This window comes from Drosophila virilis, chromosome X (genome assembly GCF_030788295.1).
Source record: "Drosophila virilis strain 15010-1051.87 chromosome X, Dvir_AGI_RSII-ME, whole genome shotgun sequence".
NCBI classification, from domain to species: Eukaryota; Metazoa; Arthropoda; class Insecta; order Diptera; family Drosophilidae; genus Drosophila; species Drosophila virilis.
Genome location: NC_091543.1, coordinates 23,577,951 through 23,601,862, shown reverse-complemented (window position 1 = coordinate 23,601,862; position 23,912 = coordinate 23,577,951). Strand labels below are relative to the sequence as shown.

Here is a 23,912-nt window from a genome sequence, read left to right as displayed (position 1 = left end):
TGCGATGGTAAAAATTGTACGAAAATTTAAAACTTATATATGTACAGGTTTTTTTTAAGGTCAACGAGTTGGTAAGCATTTTAGTCAATAATCAGTTTTTTAATTATATTTATTGACCAGCTTGCAATAAATTTTAGTTGACTAAAGACTATAAAGAGAATGCTTAATGTGATATCAAATAAAATATAGTTGAATTCGAATTTTCTTTAAATACCTAAATATCATCAATTGTCTAAAATTTGATCACGCAAGATATCTTACGTAACATATAATGAGAAGCATAACGAGAAACTAAACAAAATTAGTCAATTTCTATAGACACAGATGAAAATTTTTAAAGTCACCTAATGTCGCGTAACGTGTTACTATTTGCTTACAAATATCTTGAAGCCAAAGCTAAAAACAACACAAGACATACGATTACAGCAGAAAATACTCAGTTATATTATCGAAACCCAGCTAAAGTGTTTTCTACTTCTATGAGTAAAACAAAAATGTTTTTTTTTTTTGCTGGCAAACAGAATCCAAACTTCAACAGAAAAAAAATATAATTTAAGAGTATTTACGGGCGTTCGATCCCTAAACTAGCGACTAGGTCATGTCAATGAAAAAAAGCTATAAAACTATATTGATTTGTTGATTTGTTTCTATATAGTAGAAATAACAATATGTTCATAAACATAATATTTATTATATTAATAAATTAAAATTTTAAATTTCAAGCATAAGTGTTTTGTTTCTTTTTTTTAACGTCAACAAAGTTAAGCAAAAAATAAGTGTTTAACACAGTTGGGTTAAAACTGACTGATGTCCTATCCAGCAATACATCGATCTATAATGCTCACAAGAGATGCCATAAAAAATGAAGTTTTTTGTTTCTTATACAAATTGTTCTTTGCTGACTGCTCACTGCTAACCGACTTCCGAATACTCTGCTTACAATGTAATAGGAGCTCAAGACAGCTCAAATGGAGTCTGTTTAGTTGTGACCATAGAAACAGTTAAGGCGTGGCAAATAATATTATAAATACTATTATATTTATCATTATTATTTATTAATTAAACGTTTGAGATATACTTATCTACAATTAATCTTTAACAAGCACTGGTCACAATAGCTTTCGTCTATATAAATTTCAAATATTTAGCTGCATTGTTCAAAACAAATATGCTTATTTCTCTTTGTAACCACAGTATAAATATATGTATAAAATGAAATGAAAAAAAAACACAAGGTAAATACGTTTAAAATTTGTATGCACCCTCGTAGCAACACACACCCACACACGCACACACACTCCTAGTCAAAGTTTATGCATATCGTGAAAAATTTATAAAATTTTGCCAGCGGGCGGTTTCCAGGCCTGCTGTGACTCCACTGTATGTGTGTGTGTGTGTGTGTGTGTTTAAATATAATTGATTGACATTATTTAAGCGTAAAGACAAAAAATTTGCTAGTAAATAAATGATATGTAAATTGTTTTTGCACACACAGCGTGCCTGGCATGTGTTCCCAAAAACAATAACTCCAAATTGTTTTTGCCTGGACGTGGGCTCAGTTTCGATATTTGATATACCGAATTGTGACTTTAATTGAAATTCGCAGCGGCCTTTAACAAATATATCATTCAAATGCATTTATGAAATATTCGCCAAATATACATTTTATACAAATTTATATTTCAGGAGCCGGCTCAAATAAATTCTAGCTGCATGCATATTACCTTAAAATGAAAGTATTTTATTTTTTTGATGACTTTAAATAAAGCCAGAACTGCTCAAATAGTCGAACCAAATAGTTTTGAGCTATATAAGAGAGATTCTCGCACCCGCGAAATTGTTGTGAGTCGGCCGCTGGGACTGACATACGTTTATGTTGATGTTCATTTCAATTGTTCAAGTGCTTATTGCTGTTGTTATGGTTGTTTTTTTTTTTATGAGTAAATTAAATGTGAATTGCCCTTTGCCAGCCTACAGGATGCCTCGGCTCTTGCTTGCCTCACAATTAGTTAATTGACTTAAAATTGTTCATTTCGTTGTTGTTGCCGTTGGTGTTGCTGCTGCTTGTCGAGATGAAAGTAAAGTTCCCTTCCTCAGAAGCAACACGCACAAACAGATAAACATGCCAAGAGACATCTCGAGAGAGAGAGAGTGAGGGAGAGAATAGTGAGAGAGACAGACACAGAGAGTGTATGAGAAACAAATGTGGTGCAAAGTCACTTTGAAGTTCCCCGCACCCGCTCCAACCGCAAGACGTTCTGAGGTATGGCGCAGGGGCAGTGGGTGACGAGTTGGGTACTGAGGGCACGTCGGGGTTTGCCTGCCTGTGGCAATTGCTGCTGCATGCTAATCGAGTCAAAATGTGCCCCAGGAGCTGCTTCCGTCTACATAACAAGATGTGCGGTTGTTCTTTTTGTCGTGGCTTTTGTGAATAACTTACGAACAAATTAAACAGTTTTTGGTTTTAATCTCACACACATACACATACGAACACGCACTGAAATTGCCTGTGTTAATTATTTGCTGTGCTGTAAAAAATGGCTCTGAACTAGTTAATTGAGGCGCAAATGTAAGAAAATTTTGCTGCTGCTCCGAGGCTAACTCACTTTGGCCCTTGGCCATTTGTAAAATGTCAAAAATGAAAACTGTTTGTGGCTAAACAAGCACACACATACCAGAACACCCATTCACACGCCCACACACAACCACACACACACACACACACGAGGAAAGACAGCGCTAAGCAGAGTTATGAGCAAAATTGTATTGCCTGCGACTCGGAGGACAGTCAAAAGTCCGCTCAGGCATGTTCCAAATTTGTCTTGGCTATGAGGGCGACACAAAGCACATTGTTGGCCGTAAAGGGGGCAAGTGGTAGCAAGGAGCGGGGGGCTGGGTGTGTGGCTGCAAATAACAAGGGAGGTCGGCCATAGCTTGTTGCTTTCGACTGGGGCCCATCAAGGCCAAAGCGCTTTGTCCACGAAAATAGTTTGCGCTGCATTTTGGCCTCACGAAATTGCGCACATTCATTTCCCTTCCAGGAACAGGGAGACAGTCAAATGAACAGCGCTTCTCCAGCATAGCCCCTGCTTCGTAAGACCCACTGGGCCTGGACTTAGGAGAATAGGTTAATTGCGAATTTATCAGCTGTAGGGAATTTTTTTTGGCCTGGTTTTAAGTCCACAATATATCTTCATAGCCAGCCACTTATTCTTTCCAAAATTAAACGGCGCTTGCATGTCTTTTCACATGTATATATATATATATATATATATATATATATATATATATATATATACATATATTTACTCTCGAAGGCTTGGACAGTAAATTGTAAATTTGGGACAAGCAGTATTACTTTCACTTTTACAACTGGTCGGGAGAATATTAAATTATGCAGTTGTTCTACCCCTTTCTAAATTTTAAAGTGAGTTTTACGTCAATCGATTAAAAGGGGAAATTGACAATGAACCGTTTCCGCCCGTATTATGATAAAGAATATTGCAAAATGAGTTGAAAACCGCTCGGGCGATAATTAAAACTTCGTCCATGTAAGCTTTGTCCCATGTAACCTTTGTCCTTAGTTTTTCACCCAAGGATGGTGTCCTTTCCGAAAAGTACAAAGAATGATGTTTCGAATTTAAAAAAAAATCTCTGAAAATGAGCTCAAATCGTATCGAATAAAATTGAATGAGCTCCCACAATTGAGTGAACAAGGTAAACAATTACTGAAAAAATGAACTGGATCGTAGGATACATACAAAGGTTTCGACTATATAAAATAAAATATATGTAAAAAAAAGAAAAAGCAGTAGTAATTGAATGCAACTAGATCTTCTTTATCTTAATTTTTATAATTTATTGATGCCAATTGAATTATTAAATGAACTAGTTCAGTGAGCTCTCTATACCAACATATATCAAAGATATTGAGAAACGTTGGTGCGTTTTCTATTAAACTGCAGCACTTTTCCTTTGATTTCTTAGGATCTGGATCATACCAGCGATTGTGAATCAGTTGAGTTTGCAAAAAACTAGTTCAGCTAGTATTCTTCAGATACTTAATTAGTGATGGACGTTTCAATCTTTGTCTTCTGTCTTTCAACTCTCGTTTAGCCTTAAAAAAAAAACAGGTTCGCAAACTAGTTTAAAACTTAGATCAAGTTGTGCTTGGCATGGTCCCAGCCCGTATAATTCATTCTCCCAGCAGTCGAGCAACAATTGTCATAGATTCGCCATGATCAACTCATCACGTCTCACACGATTAAGCCTAATTCAAGCTTAATATCAATGTGCGACTCGCTTGCTTATTAAAATTTATGATTTCCTTCTCTGCGCCCGTGTGTGGGTGCCTTTGTTTGGGCTTGGGGCGGAGCGTTGTATGATGTGTTGGAAAAGTTTTACAACTTTTACCAAATTGTAAAGTACGCCCCTCAAGTACTAAAACTTTTACGCCTCCAAGAAGTATGCAATGTGCATGTTACAGTCGTCAATTGTACTCATGATCTGCATGTGTGCGTGTGCGTGTGCGTGTGCGTTTGCGTGTGTCTGTGTGTGCTTCGAGTCAAATGTCACAAAGGAGCAAGCTGCTCAAGCAACGGGAGCAGCATAAAAAATTCAACAAAAGAAATGTGAAAATATGTCAGCGGGTTAAGCAGCAGCTGAAAAACAACGCGCTGGCGCATGCCGTTTGCCCATGGAGCATGGGGCGTGGTCGTGGCATTAAATTATGAACTCTACAGTGCATGTGCTATGTAGCAGACGAGGGAGTCCAAGGGCAAGGCAGGGCGTTCAGAGTTTAGGGGCGTGGACAGACACACAGCACACATACTGGCAGTGCGACAGGCAACGAAACGTGAAAGTCACAAACTGCCAAATCTCTTCTACAATCGCAACAATTTCGCCAACTATTCGCCAACTATGTAACTCAGCTTAAACTCAACAAAAGCTGGGTAAATAAATTTCGCGATTCAATGTTGTCGTTTGTGTTCTTAAAGCAAACTTTAGTTTTTGGACTATTTTGGAAACACTTTTGCGTGTTGAAGCGCTGTTGCATGTTCATGTTAAGTGTAGAACATAACTTGTCCTTAAATGCTGAGTAGTTCCATACACCCACACATACATACATACACCCACACATACATACACGCATACACGGTTACCCTGAGGGAACAGCCAAAGGCTAATTTGATTTTATTAATGAAATCATTAGTAGAAATGACAAAACGTAGCCCCGAAGGTAAGGTTGAAGTCAGGACACGGCTGCAAGCCCGGTCAGCAGTCGACCAGACGAAATGAATTTAATGTAGCATGTGAGTGGTCGTAACAGCTATTCCCTTTTTATACCCTGTACTGTACTGGGGTATCATACAATTTTTGATATGGAAACATAACATTATTTTAAACTGGATTAATAACTGCTGTGATTTAATAATATAAAAATAATATATTAAAATACTATAAATTCAACTTCTGTAAAAATGTAATAATAAGTTAGATAGTTAGTGATTTTTTTGATATTCGGCTATTCGAAATATATATTGATTCTTATTATTATAATGGTTATTATTAATAAATGTAAAGGATATCAAGCTTACATTTCAAACATTAAACTGTCTACTGAAGGCTTGTGGTAAGACAAATACCACATTTAAACAATAGCCCGCATCCACGTTGTTCATTTGACGAAAATTCTGGGTCACTTAAACAATTCATTTACCGTGGAATGCATTGTCAATGTGACTAAATGCTTGTATAAACGTCAATCCTCTAATACAAAGCATCCCGGATTAATTGCCATTAAATTTCATTGATATTTATCGAAAAAGGGAAGTAATTCCGGGAAGAGCACCATTGTCTGGCCTATTCTTCGTTCTATCTATGCAGAGGGTATTTTAGTTTTGTGACAAAAAGTGTTATGCATTGAGCAAAAAATATTCTAATTAAAGTATATATATATATATATTTTATTGATCAGTCTATAAACTGGTTGACAAACTTCAAACTTTTTTTCCTCAAGGAACATTTATTATGTATGCACAATTGAGTTGAATCGGAATATTAAATATCTGTACATCATATGACAACCAAAAGTTATATCGGTCGAGAGTTGAGTTATTCATTTACAAATCATATTTGCTTTTCAAGATACCGAAAAAGTCATGCTTCGGATATATTTCTGCCAGGGTATATCAACTTCGAAGCTCCGAAGAGAACTGTACTTCCATCTTTTTTTTTTTTGTTTGTGGCCATTGTCATTGCTTTGTCCTGTAGCAGGAGTCCTGGTGCGACTCTTTGTCATGTCAGTGGCTCATTTCATGCGTACCCTTCGTGGGCAAACTCCCACCCACCACCCACCACCCACCAGCCACCAGCCACGGAGCGGGGTATGCCGCTGAAAGCTGAATGGTAAATACGTAGTGCGATATAACGGTAACGGATGTGGTCATTCACACAAATTAAATATTTGCTTTTCGCTATTGTAAGCGGAACGTCATGGTCCGATGTGGGAAATTTTATGCATTTCCCAACGCCATGTTAAATTAATTGAGGCAAATTTTCATGGTAGACCAGAAAACATGAGCTTCTGGCACTCGGGTAAAACAGCTGTAAATACAAAATACGAAATACCAATTTACGCATTTCATTTGCGCGCTTTGTTCATTTTTTGGATCGTCACAAGGTTTCGGCGTTCAACAAAGTTGAACAACAGAAGCTTTAAAACTGGCAACTGTTGAACACTTTAATGGCACTTTAATAGTAGTTGAGTCTTTTAAACTGATTGCAATGCTGAAGAACAGTAATCTTGTGCTTGAATTAACTCGGTCTAAATTCCTTTACAACTTTTTTGATTGCTCTATGGCATTAAAAGTACTTTGAGCTACGGGATAAGTGCTATAACAAACTCGTTTAGTACAGTCCAACTCTTTCCACAAAAACATACTTTAAAAGCAATGCAAAAGTAAATTGGAAATAATCAACTATACTACTAAATATAGTTAATAGAATCTGATTCAATTATATAAAAAATGAACAAGCAAATTTGATTTATAATCAATTTAATTGTTCTACTAAAACTTGTACTTAGTTGGTTTCACGTACCGAACGCTTCGGTATTACTTGCTTGTTAAAATTGATTGAATTGAGCCGAGCAACGACGGGTTCTTCACTGAAATAAAAGAGAGTCCTTGGAACTGTTCAAAAATATTACCATAGTATCATAACATCGTGTATCTGAACCTTTCTTCTTCTCTTCACATATTTGTATATATATTTATTGAGATTCTTTTTTACACTTTCCACGTTTGTTACGCTTTCACAGATGATTTTTAACAAGAACCAATGTTTGACTTGCAATAGTTCTCTCTTCGTGCATCAGCAAGGCTTTTGTTCCTTCGATTTAACTTTGGCTTAAGCCAAGTTCCTTTGAATAGCATGCCTAACAATAAGCCACTTGCATTCGCCTGGATCTATTCAAATGGATTTCTTAGAAGTGCCGCCAGACTAGAGACTATTTCCTTTTTCGCATTATTATTTGCATCTTGGTATGTTGGCCATTGTCAGATGGACAGCCTTAATAATCATCTCACACACAGCAACAATCAAAGTTCCGCCCATTGAGATGCTAATGTGGCCGTGTGCGTGCCTCTAGGCCCAACACTTGCCGTTATGTCTACCCTACACCTACTTACATATGCATATACATATTATGGCTACTCAGCTTGCCAATTTGTATTTCCTTGTAGAGGGTGTTATAATGTCACAAAGTGTGTAACGCACAGAAGAAGAGGTATCCGACCCCATACACTATATGTACTATATACATATTCTTGATAATGTAGTCGTATCCGTTTGTTTGCTTCTATGTTGGCTTGGTTTTTTATAGATCCGTCTTTCTGTTACAGGATGTGTCGGGTCGGAGCACGATGCCATTTAGGTGTCATATAAATGATTGCCCATGAAAGAAGTTGTTCTTCGACAACCTTTAGTTTATTTAAGATATCTTACCCAGAATTGGAATTCACGTGCTTCATTGTAATCTTATCAGAATCGATTATATCTTTGGGCAGATTCGGTTGGTTCTGATTCTGGTTTTAAGGCTCAGCAAATTCGAGCTCTACTTTTAATTAAACATATTCGCCAGGGCGTATCCAAGCGGATAAGATTGCTCCATTTGAAATTTTCCATTATTTATTTTATTTCAATCAATTTTATGAAGCTTGAGTAGCGTGGTTAAAAAGTTACAAAGTGTTTGCTGAAGATACTTATAGACGCAAGCACATGAATTTTCCATACTTGAGGTAACCGAAAAGAGAATCTAGAAAGTACAGTTTTTCATAGGAGGATAATATTTCATTCAATGTTTCTTAGCCAGTTCCGTTTTACTCTCTTCACGGATATACAATGCATAATGATATGTAAAATTACCTAAAGTCTGCTCAGCATTTTTAAATAATTTACCTACAATTGTTTTCCTTTTGTTAGTGTAGGACATTTTACAGTCAGGCATTTCTTAAAGTCTTAGTTATTGTTTAAGATATTTCACGAAAAATGGATTATAGAGCATGTTTGTGTAAGTGGGTTTGCCAGTGACACTGGCTCCTGGCTCAGACTGTGACTTAGCACAACGGTAGCATGTGTACACACACACATATATACACACAGATATACACACACACATAGACACACGCACACACCATAGGTAAGCAAGCATATCTATGTGGACGTGCCCCATTGAAGCGCACCTAAGCACAACAAACAAATCAAATGTGGCAAGGATGCGTTGCGTATACGCACCGAGGCGCTAAACGTGCTGGCTAAATGTTTGAGTTGGCTAGATAAAGACTAGAACGTACCGGCAGCATCAGCGGCAACGGTAGCGATAAACGGATCGTCCTCTTATCGGGTCTGCATTGCGCCCAGACACGCCCCGTTTGGTGTACGAGTGCCTTCGACACGGGCACATCGCTTTCGCTAAGACAATAACCGATGCTAATGTATTATACGTGTCAATTTTGAATCCCGTTTGACTGATATGTGTGCTCACATCACTGGGCCACACTGCCTGGCTGCGCGTGTGCCTGTGTGGGCGTCATAATACATTGCCAGCTTGTGCCACGCCCAGAAGCCCACTGTTATGCCCACAGAGTCTGCCTCTCTAGTCTAGGCAGTGGGTAGTCGTGGTCTCTTGATAGAAATGTCGCTGTCAATCTGTGACAAATAACTTTATCATACAATGCAACTGATAAGCCAACAAGTTGTGCGGCCAGCCGAGAGCGGCGGTAGGGGAAGCGTAGGTGCAAGGGGAAGGCTGTCGATTGATAACCGATAACACAGCATTGTGGAAAAAGCTATCGATCATAAAAGGCTAGGCAGCAGGAATAAATGTTAAATAGATTTTTGCGCAAAAGTTATTTACGAAAATTGTGAAGGCAAAGGCAATCTGATTAAACCTTAAGCCGCTTAAATCTGTGCTTAATTTAAATTTTCTATTTAACTTTCGATAAATATTAGCCTATGGCTTTTTCATTATATCTGTAAGGTAATAAGCATACGATCTTTTTGTATTCTACATACCGACCATGTATTTCTCACATTTTAGACACCTTTTTCCGCTCTCCGCAATATTAAAAAGCAACTTATTTTATCCCGCCAAACGCTGAATATTTTCCTACATGTGTTTATACAACGAGTGCATTCAAGAATGGAGTTCCTTTAGCGTGGACCTGTAGAAGCACACAGGTTCGAAGGCATTGCAGGGCAGCTCGAAGTAGTGCATAGGGTATTTGCTGGTCGAGCACTCTCCACAATGATATCTAATATGTTTTGAATTCAATTGCTATTGTTCGAACGCATGTACTATTACCTAAATCACAGATCAAATAGTTTGGTGGAGCAGTACTGCGGTATTTGGTTGAGCTGTCGAGCGGTTGGCTACGCTACGGCCTCAAATTCTGACTGAGAGCTGTGGTTTTTCTATTCAATGCGAACAGAACACAGATCTGTGGCTACGGCCTCAATGCGAACTGGCATATTTCTCCTAGATTTAATGGTAGAACAATCGTCGGCACAGCAGACTGTGGGCCAGAAATATCGATTTTTGGCCTCTCTTCAACCAAATCAAGCAGCTAAAATATGCTTAAAATTGCATTTGCGTGAGCTCTACTTTTTCAATAGAAGATCCCAATACAAGTTAAAATATGTAGTGATTGTTTCATATTCTAAGCTTGAAAAGAAGATAAGTTTAAGCACTAATTTAAAAATACAAAAAAAAGTCAAGAAATTATTCAGTTATTAGCATAAACATTTACTAATTTTTAGTGCACAGCATGTGAAGATTTTTTAGTCTTAGACTTTTGCCGTCTTTTTTGCAGCGTATCTTGTGGTCGAGCACTTTTGACTCTAGCCCTCTGGTTTATTTGCTTCGTGAGCATGTGTGCGAGTTTTGATGTGTTTTATGCATCAAATGAGTTAGCGTCGAGCCTAAATAAGAGCTAAACACTCGTGCAAGTACACACACACCCGCCCACAGATACATTTGCAGATACAGTTGGCGGCAGCTACGTGAGCGGGCAACATTTATGGGCCTTCAAAGGCAAATATATGCACGTATATATGTGTATGTGCATGCTGGCTTTTACTGTGCGTGTGTTTTTTTTAAGTAAGACATTTGCGTAAACTGTGAACATTTAAATTGAATCAAGTTCTGGCCATGCCGAAAGGCTTCCGGACTAACACTGAGAGTCGGATGCGTTGGTAATGAAACCCTTGTGGATTGTCAGCGTTTGGCCAACTTAAGTGACATTCTTTTCTTCTCTTTTATTTTTCTGCACAACTTTTATGATGTTGGGGCAAAGTCTTGCGACAATAATTTAACTTGTCTGCTTTTTTATGCGACTTTCATATGCTGCTTGCCAACTGGGATAAAACGCAAAAAGTTTAAACAGTTTACAGTTTACAGCTGCCCTCAAGCGTCGCAGTCGCCGTCGCAGTCGCTGTCGCAGTTGCTGTCGTCGTCGTCGTCGCCGTTGCCGTCGCCATCGATACGCTTTCAGCGCCACGTTTCCATTCACAAATTCGAGCTTATGGGGCTTGGGAGGGGTTGAAAGCCACAAGGCGACAGTTGGGTTACAAAACGTCTGGAACTGGTTCTGTTTTCCTGTGCTACAAGCGAAAGTTTAACGCTTGGCAGCGCAGCACATCAAGCATACGCACTGTTGCATGCCCCAAGAACTGTCTGATGGCTGTCGACTGTTGCTGCGGCTGCTGCTGGTGCGGCTACGGGTGTTATTGCGGGAAGTACTGTGACTGGGCAGCTAACCCTTCAGCCCCGAGCTTAGCAAAAATTAAACGAAGCAATAAATTATGCGTCTGCCAATGGGCGCCAGTCAGGCATCAACCACAACAAAAAAAAAACGAAAGACAAATTTTTATATATATACAAAAATTCTGCCTTTGTGTGCGTGTGCGTGTGTGTGTGCTTAAAAATCCCATTTTGTATGCAGATTTGCCTAATCTTAGGGTTTTACTCTGTGTATATGTGTATATGTGTGTGTGTGCGTGTGAGCGTGCAACTGGCAGCAGTTTAGCGACTATTATAAACCGGAAATTTTACTCAACACAGCTTCGTATTCCGGTCTTTGGATCTCTTTGGGGCGCCTCAGCATATGACAGTGACAAGGCCGAAATGCAATCTTAAATTCATGAATGCTTTATTTGTGATTTTTCGCTGGCTTAGATAAAAATGTCTGGCCGTGCTTGCAACCTGTTGGGCTTACAGATTTATCAATTGCGTGGCAATAAACAATATTATTTGATTATCAATATTTTATAGTTCGGATTCCATTCATCTAGACGAAAACTAAAAACTTAACACACCTACTATTTTGTAAAAGTAAAAATAAAATTACTTTATATATATATATATATATATATATATACTATACTATATATATATATATATATGTATAATTGAACTGCTCGGGCGCGTGGCCAGATCGACTCGGCCGTTAAATCTGACCAACCCATTTGACACATTGCTATACTAATGACCAAATCATAATAGTTCATACATAATCTAATAAAAAATAGGGTGTTCTTTGGTAAATTAAGTCCAACTTTAAGCCATGAATTGGTTAAATAAAGTTTGCTAAAATGTTTTTCAATTACTGTGGCAAACTCTTGTTAAGCCTCAACTCAAACTGTGCCCTTCCCAATTCCCTTCAGTGACTGAATTGCAAAAAACTTATCTAATCGCCAGAGATTACATGGAAAAAAGGCTGCAAAGGATGTCGTGCGAAAATCTTTTAACAGATTTCCATAAATTCATATATACAGACACATTTTGTAAAAATATATGTTAATATATGCGTGCATTTGTGTCTGTATCTAAAAGGGCTGTGTCATTAGCTGGGTCTAATAGGAACGCCCTAAGCCTCAAGGGCTCACAGGAGGTGGGTTGGGGCACAAGGAGAGGTGGCGGGGAAAAGCTTGTGTATTTTGCGAGCTTGTCTATCTGTTGTGGGCTAATGTCTTCATTACGCACAGCACTGCCACGCCCACAAGCGTACGCCTACCGTAAACTGTATTTAATGCGCATATTTATTTTATTTAAATATTTATGTATTTTTTGCTTCGCCTTTGGATTCTGCTTTTGAGTTACATTTTATTTGGTTGTGAATTAACTTAATTAATGCGTCGCATAAGCTGCCGCTTAGGCATTAGCTGACATTCTCGTCTTTGTTGTCCTTCATCAAGTCAATCACAACGGCGGCAAGAACAACAAAAACAACAGCAACAACAGCTTGTTATAACATTTCAAATGTTGCTTTGGCAGGTTTATGTTTTGTCGCATTTTTAATTAATTTCGCAGAGGATTTTTGCGGCTTATGAACTTTAAATATTTCCAGCCCCTTACGCCCAGTCCACGCCCCCTACTTGCCCAAAGCAAACATAAATTGACAATTCAGAGACATATGTATATATCTCTATATATATGTATTTACATACATGGTATATCTATCTATATAGGTAAAACACGTATGGGACAAACAAAAAAAAAAAACATCGACCTAAATTATGCGACACGCCTACATTAGGTATGCCTGTGTGTGTATGCTTGATGTTTATTTATGTAGTTGCTGTTGTGTTTGACATGTCACACACAAAAACTCACACACACACACACACACACACACTAATAGCAACAACCACCGCCGACGCAAAGCACGTAACTCATACGCCATGCAGTACGCGCGCCCATTGGCTAACAATCTTTGGTAGGAATAGTAGAAATCGTATACAGTTTAACTTATGCTGATTCTTATCCGATTTGCAGTTATACATCACAGACATATCCTGGAATGAATCGCTAGCCAATCGGCAACAGACTTTCAATTGATCAAGCTATATACTCAAATATATTCATATATTTCTAGCTCGACGAACTCAGGTTTTGATTCGACAATTTAGTTCGTCACGTATTTTACAAACTTTCATTGGAGCAATATAATTTTATTTAAATTCATTACAGTAAATGCACATATATTTATTTGTTGAAATTAGTTCAATACGCACAATACCAGACACTCAGTTAAGGTTCGGCTATATCGTTTATACATACTTAGTTCTAAGATTTTTTGACTTCGCTCCCACAAATTGCAAATCTTATATCTAAAAAAGTTTTCAAATCACATTTTTGAACCACCTTCGTAGGTTTGGAGTCAATTGATGTTGATCGATATTAAAAGAATGTATCAAAAAAAGATAAACAGCGCTTACATCAAATATATGAGCTCCTCGAAAATAACAAACGGATCTACCTTGTGAGTTCAGATATTTGAAACAGGGTATAAAATACTTGTCGAGCTATAGAACTACCGACAGACTCCTTGGTTGTATGGTTTTAATACTCGCGTAATTATATGTTTGTGAAAATAGGGAAAAGCTCGACCACTTTCAGGTTTGCAGCACAAACAAAAGGCAATTAAATGCAAAACTGGTGTTTTATCGCCTAAAAGAATATATGTAAATAAATATGTATAATTTATAATATTTTTAGGTTTAATGTATTTTTAATATGACCTCTCCAGTATTTGCTAAGGTCAAGCGTATCAATTACGATACGAACTATACGAATGAACGAGAACCAAGCAGCGGTTTACTTTTTGTAAGAGTCCAGTGAGTGGGCGACAGTACAAGGTGTCTACTGGGAAGTGAGGTGCCTAGACAAAGGTGTAGGGCAACCCAAACCAAACGCCAACGCATATAAAAGATTAATATTTAAGGCCAGGCCAAGCGCCCGGAGGCGATGCCCACGCAGCAATGACTTTCATGGCATCCTCTTCGAATGCCTTTGCTACCCCTCCCGCTGATTCTATCTGTTCTGGCAGTGTACTCGCATTTTGTAATTTATGATGGCAAATTCTCTGTGTGAGTACATCATACTGGCACACACTCACACACACACACACACACACACGCACACACGCAGATGTTTACACATGTATGCTGAGTGTTTCCAGAAAGCAACAACAAACAAGTCTAATGCAACAACACGTGGCAGGCGCGAGAGCTTCAATAAAAATGCATAAATTATTGTTTATACGTATTGAATTAAGCGACGCAAACACTAACACGCCCCAAAAATTACGCATGCCACGCCCTCCCCCTCGCCACACACACACACATACACGCTCTCGCACACACTCACACGCAGATGATAAACTTTGCCGAGATTTGAAATGTATGCAAAAAATGTTTCGCCGCTGTCAATAAAATAGAATTTTTCTATCCACGCCCACAAAATGCCAGGCGCAGGCATTATAAACAATGAGGCTGTGGCAGTCGACAATATTTGTTATTTATTGAGATTTGTTTACATTATATTGTATGCGGAATTTGAAATGCCAGCCCCAGAGTGCCACGCCCAAGTCCCCATTCCGCCTTCACCGCCAGACTATGCTCCGGTATCCTGTGCCGGCCACCGGAAGCCGTTTTCCTCTGCCCCCAACATTGTTGCTCTACATATTTCCCACTCATCCACTTCCTCCTTCAGCTGAATGGAGGCATTTTAATATATGTTCACTTCACAGCCTGTGTGTCAGTGTGTGGGCGTGGCATGTCAACAGGGAAATTCGAAACTGGAAAAGCTAAGCGAGTTGTTGGACGTGGACGCGCTATGTTTCCCTGTCTATACTTGAGCAGATTTTGGATGGACATTAACCACTATAAAATGCTAGTTATATGCGTATATATTATGAAACTAATAATAATAATTTCAAATAAATATATTATATTCAACTGAATCTAATCGATATCAATATAATAGGGGGTATGCCCTGATGCCCTTATTTTAATTGAGTACAACTTATTTAGTTTGTGCTTAATTTGTTATTTCCTGCACATACTAAATGTATGTTATCTTAAATAGAAATCTTTAGTATATTCGGCAATGAAAATATGAAGCTTTTATTTCTACTTAACATAATTGTTTTTCTGTATTGTACTAACAGGAACTATTTAGGGTCAGAATTCACAATTAAATGTATACTGAATGTGAATGAAGACAATGGGTTGGTTTTTGAATGGTAAACTTCTTGCCGAATATCTTACACACGTACATCGTTAATTGTATGTAGATTGAGTTGAATATTAATAAGCACTATCAAATATAGGGAAATCTATACTTCTTCCTATAATTCCATGACACGAAACGCACACTCACTGTGCCAATCAAACATTTGACATTGATCTTATTAGACATATATACAGACATTTGAAATACCAAGCATAAATCAGCAGAATTCATGAGCCATAAAATCTTAATATTCATTTAAATTGCTTCAGTTGCCATGGAAATGAGGACTAAATAACCCAAATGTGTGCATGTAGGTTTATATATGTTATATTATATATATATATATATATATGTATATATAAATACATCGGGCTGAGTTGAGGCAAGCCTCTGTGGAGTCATTTGAGGGATGGTCAAGTTAACAACTTGCGATTGAGCTGGGGTGAATCTTTCCTATAAATCTGAGGCGGGGAGCAACTTAATCAAAGCCGCAACTGCCATAAAATTAGAAAGCATGCGATGAGGTCGACCAAGCGATGACAATAGGGGTCACGGTCAGCCTTAGACTTGAAGCTAAGGGCCAGAACGAGTCGGCACGTAAATCCTTCAGGCTTGCAGGCGTCGAACAGTTGATTAATTCGTCGATTTTATTTGGCGTTTTTATGAGCAACTGCAGCCGTGGGTCGTGTGACTGCTCGTATGTCAGTTCGGAGTCAGGGCTGTTACCAACTTTTGTTTGCTTGACATCGGCTTCGGATTACGCGAAACTTGGCCAAAAATAACTGCGCCTATGGAGCCACGTGGCTATCAAATTTCCATTTCCAAGGCCAAGCAGCACAAGTAACTCGCATGGCCCTAAAACGAAGCCACATCGAAAACCGAACCCAACCGAATCAGAAGCCGAAACCGCTTCGAAACCAAACATTGTTGAGCCAAGCCTGAGCTGGTGCGACAAGGCGTCAAACCGGCCCAACATGGAGAAAATGCGATACTTTACTTTACCATTAATCGTAAAAATTACTCATTTTATAGCTTTCGAAGTGTTTTCTCGGTGCCAGTCGCTGAGAAAGTTTGCATGTGCCACCGCCTAGCATAAGGACTCAGGCTCCGTGAGTGTCATCGAGTTGCGAAGCGCTGCGGCGTGAAGACAAGCGATGCGTGAAACAGTCGAGAAAAAAAAGACCAACAAAGCCTGACACCAAATGCCACACAGCGACCAGGTGGCCTCCAGCAATGCCTCAAATATCGATGTTAAGCGTTATGCATAAATCAGCGTATTGTCTCAGATATGTCTTCTTTTCGTCTTGTGGGATGTGCCGGCAGAGAGGACATGTGTAACTGCTCAAACGCATGTCGGAGGGGTGTGTGCCTATGTGTGTGTATACATACAGGTGTGCAAGGTATTCGATTAATATTGAGGAAGCCAAGGATTTATATCCTAAGAATCGTTCTAATTAAAAGGAAATCTTTTATATTCGTTGATCCGAAAATAATTAATTTAGCTACAGGCGTAGCATATGAATTATGAGCTGCTTGTGGCTCTTAAGTACTTAATTAATTGACATACTTAAGAGTTTAGATGAGTAATAATTCAGTTTAGGCAATATTTTTAAATGGATTTTTCCTATTAAAGCAAGAGTCTTCCTTTTGATTTTCATTTATCAAAAACAAAACCTTCTTACATCGCATTAATTGGGTAAAGAAAAGTTGAACCCAAAACGAAACAAATGTTTAAAAAAAATATATGTACTAATAGCATTTAAAAAAATTTGTTCTGTGAATCTAAAAACTTATTTTTTATAAATAAATTAAAATGTCAAATTAAATATCTTTCAATTGGGGCTAATTGCTGCATAAATGTTTGAAAACAGATCAAATGTTAGCCTCAAATATGCTTGTCTATTAAAAGTTCTATTCAACACGGAAGGCTTGTCCTGATCAAAAGGCTTGTTGGTTATTTATAATTGAATCAATATGCGGGCATTGTATTTAAATTGAAGACAAATATTTAAAAATTGGGCACCTTTACCTAGGAGATATAACATGTGCCTCTTATGGAGGCACTGCTAAAAAGCACAACAGCTGCAGCATTTTTATTGCACACATACATATTAATACATTTTTATGTATATATTTTTGTTATTTTGTGTTTCTTTGATTTTATTGAAGGGGCACTTAAAAACGAAACAACTTCGAAAATAAAAAGGCGACTCAACCTAAACAAATTTCACGTCGTGTCCTTCCATGGAACTGAGCACCCAGTCGACGTTCATCTGCCTTCAATTTGCCCGCCCCTACGCGCGCACCCATGCCCCGCCGCAGTTATTACTCATTTACAGACATTTACTTAAAGCAGGGTCTGGGTAGAGTAGGAAAGAGAACTGGTGGTTGGGGACTGGGGGCATCTTCTGTTATTTGCATTGGACAACAAAATGAGCAGCGCCGAAAAAGTTTCAAATCTTTTGAATGAATTTAATATTCACAAAGTATGAAAAATACTCGCAAGAAAACTTTGCACAGAGCAGCGAGAGTTAGGCTGGGGTGGAACACCATCCTCCAAAGTTCAAACTCCTTACTCCATGCCCATAATTACCATTCACATCATCATCCACGTCATCATCAACATTATCCTTACCCTGGTTAGTATCAGCAGCATCGTCAGTATCATGTGCTCGTATATGGTTTGTCTATTTTATTTTTGAATATGTTTCATGAAAGACTTCTTCCCCCTCCGTTCCGACCAGTCTGGCAGCCACTTGCTCGCAAAAGGTTTAGCATGGCTGGCCATGAATACCATCTGGCTGGTGGCGGCTGACGGATGGCAGGTGGCAAGTACAGGTGGCAGGTAAAAGTGACAAGTATATCGACATCCGGAAAGTTGCAATTTGTGCTACGTTCTACCGAAATGCTTTGCTGACTTTTCTTACATAACGTTTTAATTGCCTCTGCAGTAGAAAAAATAAACCAAAAGAGAAGAAATGAATTGTTTGCGATTTAGTCATCATAAGGACCTCAAGCCAGAGCGAAAAAGTTTAGATGAATTCTGAATGCAGTCGAGTGTGGAGCAGATTATGAGAAAATTAACGACTTTTTAATTGTTTGTTAGGGTTTGTTTTGCGTTTTAGTTTCTTTTTTGTTTTTCTTTCTTTTTTGTTGATGCTAATTGGATTGCCAATTAATTATTTGCATGTCCAGCTTGAGCATAAATTGTTAATTCAGATATACAACGTAAAATACTTTGTTTTTAATTTAATTTAAGTCCTAAGCCATATTAAGTCAGTTGGATCTTGTTCCCATATGTAAATCAAACGCTTCGTAAGCGTTGCTCATTAAAACAGAAGCCGCTCAATTTTTTTTAGTAGCCGCTACGGCATTCCAAAGCGGGTCAGAGTCCTGGGTCCTGGCTGAACCCCTTAGAGAAGCTCCTTCAAAAGGTACGTTCTCTTTTTTTTTATTAGTGTAACACCTTGCCATTGTAACATATGTTTCCTCTAAGCTACACAACGTAGAAACTGTAATCCACACTCTGAGTCCATTCGCTTGGTGGAGATCAGAATGTTCTGATCGATTCTAGCGTACATTAAAAGTAAAATTCGATGCAACGCGTGGTTTAGGTTTCCAATCAAAAGTGATGCCGATTCAATCTTGACTCAGTTTTGACAGTAAGACATACAACTCAAAGTAAAATATTACTACTAGCGGGTATTTCCCGGCAAGTTTTCGGCTTTAAATTTGAGAATAAACTCTTTCAGCCCGTAGACAATTTAAATATATACGTACTTAATGCCGCAGTCCGCTCCATAATTGAATCCGTCTTCTCTATTGTTCAAGCTGCCATCACCCCATCTGCTTACGTTGCCGTCTACTCCATAGTAGAAGCCGCTTCCTCCAATATCAAAGCGGACACCGCCTTCACTTTAAGTGAAGCCTGTGAGACTTACTTGAATTCTTGAGAATCGTAGTAGGGCATTAGTTAGGAAAACGTTTTTTTTTTTAATTTGCAGCGCAGCTAAAGAGAAAATGGGTTTTGCATATAAACATACAAGAAATATGCATAGATTCATCTACATATATAAATGCAAACATGTATGCATACAAACATACAAAAATTCTTATGTAAATACATATGTACCTCTATACAAGCATGTACACATACTCGCATGCATACAAAAATATACGTAAATACATAAATATCTATATGTATATGCTAGGCACATCCATACAGATATAATGCATACATAAGTACTCACATCAATGCATACTCACATGGATACACCTATACAAACACATATTCAAACAAACATATCTAATCACACATATATTCATACATACTTACATACATACATACATACATACATACATATATATATACATACATACATACATACATACATACATACATACATACATACATACATACATACATACATACATACATATATTCATACATACATACATACCTACATACATAAATATGTAGATAAATATATACGTACGTACATACACCGATCGGATGGTCAACAAAGAAGACTTTTACAAACGTATAACCCAAAAAGCCATAAGGTATGGACTGTGCATTGTTCAGCAATCAGTCAACTGATCAGTCAAGAGAAACAGATTTATTTATAGGGATATATAAGTGTAATTTGCAATTGAATTATTTTACCTAGGCTTATTTATAGCACTTAAAAACAAATTCATTTGCCCGTTTTCTCATTGCTATTCTACTATTGTAATTTCCTTATGTAATTTTCACTGAAATCGCTTAGTAAGATTTACATAACGCTTCATATGTTGTTGGCCAATGAATTTGTTGCCTTGCAAAAAAAAAAAAATCACAGATGAAAATATGGCAGCCTCCTGCACCTTGTAAACAAAAAAAAGGCAACTGACTGCTGTTAAATAAGAATTTTCTATGCAAGCATTAAAAAGGATTTCAATAAACTAAAAATACATAAATTTCCAACTTATATCTATCCCTTTGTGTAATTGTATACACTAAGTTTTGTTGCAATATAGATAAACAAAAGGGATTATTTCAATTTTAAAGTATTGACAACGGTCTTAAAGGCAATAGAATATAACAGACTAGCTTCATTAAGAATTCTCTACCTGAATAGTAACAAACAATTAAGAGGTTCTAGTCGTTTTGCACAAATACAATATACCCTTATACCCATTTTTAATGGGTTCAGGGTATAAAAATAGCAAAGTTATAGCTCTGTTTTATTCCAATTTTAATTGTGCTAATATTTTCTCTGTACATATACATATGTTAACTTCTTAACAGACGGTTAACTTATGTTCCAGGGCTCTGAATGCTTATCAGGATAATTCAACATTCTAATGAAATGATTATTACCTGAAAAAGTAAAGCAAACAAATTTAAATTGCACTTGGTTTGATCATGAAGATCTGTAAATATAAGTATATGTAAGTTAATCAGTTAACAGACGGTTAACCACATGTTTAAGTGGTTAAATAAAACCACTTAACCTTTTAACAGACGAATAACATTATGTTCAAGGTTAATTTCGTGTGTTCAGCTTAAATAACAGCCAAAACCATAGGCCCAAGCTCAATCTAAAAAGCTATTCGCAAAATCGTTGCCAGCACCGTTGACAGTCCAATTGACCGGGATGCGCAGTCCGGGCAGTCCAAGCAGTAAAAATCACTTTGAAGCCAGCTCAAAGGGAATTCGCACGCACAGGATCAAATAGTGCCGTATGTGGAAAGTGTTTAAGCGAAGAGCGTTGAGCGATGAGCATTGAGTAATGGCTTTAATGATGGCCCAAGCACATCATCGACTGTTTAACGGGACTTTAGCCTTTGAACCGTCACACACACACATACGCACAAACACAGTGAACGAGCAGCGGGGGCATTAAAAGAGCATTAAAGCATATCTGGATGCGAAACGCATCCGCTCGATCTTATTGCGAAACATATATGTCCATGCATATATATACATTTTTATATACATCTATATATGTATATAAATGTGTGTGTGTGTTGGTAAATGCGAAAATGTGAAATGGCAAATTCAATGAAATATTTATTAACCTTTAATCAGCGAACACAGGCAGACAGCAGACAGCAGACAGTTGGCCAATAGACAGAGTAAAGCGTCGCTCTAAGCATATTTTATTACACATTTCATTGGACAACACTGCGTATGTGTGATGCGATACGTTGTGATGTGATATATTTGCTTGATTTATTTCTGCTGCTGCAATAATCAGAATTATTTGGTACCAGGTCAGTATCTGAATGTTAATTGCCATGCCAGACTAGGCCAACTTAAGTGGAATGAGATTATGGTCGGATATTGCTAGGGTATATTTTGGGTATAATGTGACTTCAGGCAGGAAGCATGAAAATTGTGAGAGAAATTGCATTTTATGGCTTTGCATATGTGAGCGACTCTTAATTTGATTTGTTCAGCCAGCATGAAAATCTGATTAAATAAACAATTTGATCAATTTTGATTGTTTTTGTAACCAAACCAAATGAATTGTAATTAAGTCATGCACAGCATAAAAATAACTAAAACGATTGCTTACCCAATTTAATATAAAGCGTTTCCATATATCGTTTTATGAAATTTAATCTCGAAGCGCTTTCCTTCAGTTCATTGTATGCTGGCCATTTCGGGCCTTAATTCAAGTATTGGACCAAGTTCTTGAATCGCACCGCCCATTGGGCCGAGTTTCAGCTTGTTTCAGTGTTGGCTTGACATTGTGTGTCAATGTCTCATGTTTCAGCTGCGGAGCGATGTCCAGCACAATAGTTGTCAGCTGCACAATGCTAGAGCAATGGCCTGGGCTTCCACGCTAGCCAGACAATAGAGCCCCAAATCTAGTCTGCCATACATACTAAAGGGATTTAAACAAAGTACTTGAATATGCCGTCCGTTTTCGTTTGCAGCGGTACTCTAAAAAATAGGTATACAAGTCGAACCGGTTTAAACGAAGCCGAGCCTTAAACCGGCCCCAAAGTACACATAAGTTATGTAGATCGGGCAGTAAAGAAAAATAAGTATTATTATTTCTATTATTAAAATAAACGAAAATTGCTAAATAACGTTTTGACAAGGCCAAGGCCAAACAAATGATCAGAATGAATAAATAAATTATTTGGCAATCCGTTTTTGAGCCAGGAGCTGTTTCTTCTAGTCTGGCTCGCATTACTTCAGTTCAGTTTTACGCCTTGATTTCACACAACTAACTCAGTTGCCTTAGTTTTTCACTCATTAGTGTTAGGCGTTCAGCATGACATTAGATACCCTAAATAAATTAAAGTAACATTTCTCCTAACACAATAGAAAGATTATCTTATGTTTACGTTCCGATGAGTCTATCAGCTTATCCTTAAATCAGCTTAGCCCAATTATCAGCATAATTTGAAAGATTTTGGAGCCGCACTAAAAAACAGATTTCGAAAAGTATTGAGAATTTGTGAAAGCATTCAAGGAATTAATCGTAACGTTTACCTATTGACTACAACGACTGTCTCTCTAAGTGTCTCCCTCTCTCTCTCTCTCTCTCTCTCTCACTTTCTCGTTCTCTCTGTCTGGACTTAATGTTTTCTTTGCGAGCAAAGAGGATTCAGCAGAGGATGGGTGGGGGGTTTCTCTGTTAGTTCATCTTATGCTGCTCTTTGAATTTTTCGTGTTTTCCCAAGTAGCTTTCATTTGGGGGGCTTGAACTTGGCCAAGTCAAAACGCGTGGCGTGCCAAAGCTTCAGCTACAGCTGAATGCTCGTGTTGTTGTTGTTGTTATTGTTGTTGTTGTCAGCCTAATGTGCTTGTATTTACTTAAACGCACAAAACGGCACAATTCATTGGCGTTGGGGGCCAAAGGCATTGTCCTGGTCCTGGTCCTGGTCCCGGCTCTGTGCACAACATTAGCGCCCACTTTACTTTTGCTCAACCACTGATGAGCAGCAAATTGAATTTTATTGACTTGATTTGCGCCCCGTTGGCTGCATTTCATTTAGTTTGTTGTTACTTTATTTATTTGCCTGACATTTCTGACCATTTGGCTGGCCTTAGACATCCAAGCATTCTAGCCAGCTCCTGTATACACAATAAATTGATTTCTGATTATCATTGCATAATAAAATGACTAAATCTGCTCGCGCGTCCGCTGACTAACAGACGCACTGAAGGCCAGGCAACCCCAACAGAAGTTTTAATGAAGCGTATTAAAATTTAATTAAATAACAATTTGCACAAATGTAAATAAACACGACGCTGCTTATGCAAAGCGTGAAAGAGCAGGACTACTAGAAGACTCCAGGAGGACGCTAAAGGCTGGAGGCTGGATGCTGGATG

The 23,912-nt window shown here is 38.0% G+C and overlaps 1 protein-coding gene across 1 annotated transcript in view; it reads left to right on the top strand.

Moving 5' to 3' along the window:
- Positions 1–23,912, top strand: part of AstA-R1 (allatostatin A receptor 1) — a 132,293-nt gene that overhangs the window by 4,045 nt on the left and 104,336 nt on the right. The gene's annotated exons all lie outside the window — the stretch shown is intronic.